Raw genomic sequence first — 1,204 nt, forward strand, 5'->3', positions numbered from 1 at the left:
AAAAAAAGGTGAAGTTACGGCTACTAAAATGGGACTCACTAATTTCATGGAGGTGAAGGGAGAGCTTCCTGGCACCTAGAGAGGGAATGCCTTAGACTTCAGAAGGTATGGTGGAAGGAAGAACATTTATGATCTTTATATTTCAGAGCCACCTCTGGAGGCTTCCTCACAAAGGAAAATACTCTAGTTTGGCTCCCCAACTGTATGAAATGCCTTGCTTTGTACTGAATATTGGTTCCACCATTTCTCCCAGACATCTCTGAACATAAAATAATCACTATTCTCCTTAACCTTACTGAATCTACTAGACATAACAAGGGATGCTTCCACCTTTGTATCTTCTGTGCAAGCTACCTGTCTTCCCCACCTCACTCCCTTACCTGTTGCCCAGACATTTCATGGGGCTGACCAATGCCATCAGCTGGTGGCATGAGTAAACAGGACAGGTCAGTTCGACTGCACTCAGGCAATCCCCCCACAAGTAAAGACTCGACTTAATTATTCAAACTGAACTGGGAACTTTAATATAGATCGTCTTGCTGGGAAGCCACATTGGAGGCATTATCAACGTGTCCGCTTTGACTGATGTAAGTTACACTTGAGGAATCCCAAGTAAATAACATTTAATATTTAAAAAAAAAGTAAATAACATTTTTTTTCCTGGGGTATCAAGTAAGTTTTCTTGTAATTTTCTTTCATTCTGAAAACAAAATGATTTGCATTGTATGGGTGGGGAGTCATAAGAATCTTAAGTGTTTAAGGGAGCAGTATGAGTAGATCCTTGTGCCTGTAGACAATAGTGAGGATCTCTCCAAAGCAAGGCCACCCATGATTACACAGGGAAGCTTCCTGGAGAGATAACTGACTCATTTATTCATACTCTGCAAGCAGTTATTCCTGTGATAGGAGTCATACAGTTAGAAAATGTGTTATAAACTTTGTCCCTGGCTTTAGCTGAAGTGATCAAAGATACCACCTCAGCTCTTAAAGGCATTCAAATCAACCTCACCTCCCTGGCTGGGGTTGTTATGAATGACAAAATTTCCCTTTGTTTTCTCATTGTGGGCCAAGGAGAGTCTGTACAATTGCTAATACATCCTGCTCTACCTTGATTAATGCTGCTGGTCAAGTGGAAAAATGAGTACAGAAAATTAGGAGAAACCCATCTGGCTTTCTAAGGTAGACCCTGGTGGTTTACGGGATT

The sequence above is a fragment of the Trichechus manatus genome, unplaced genomic scaffold (assembly GCF_000243295.1).
Source record: "Trichechus manatus latirostris isolate Lorelei unplaced genomic scaffold, TriManLat1.0 scaffold00089, whole genome shotgun sequence".
Classification (NCBI taxonomy): domain Eukaryota; kingdom Metazoa; phylum Chordata; class Mammalia; order Sirenia; family Trichechidae; genus Trichechus; species Trichechus manatus.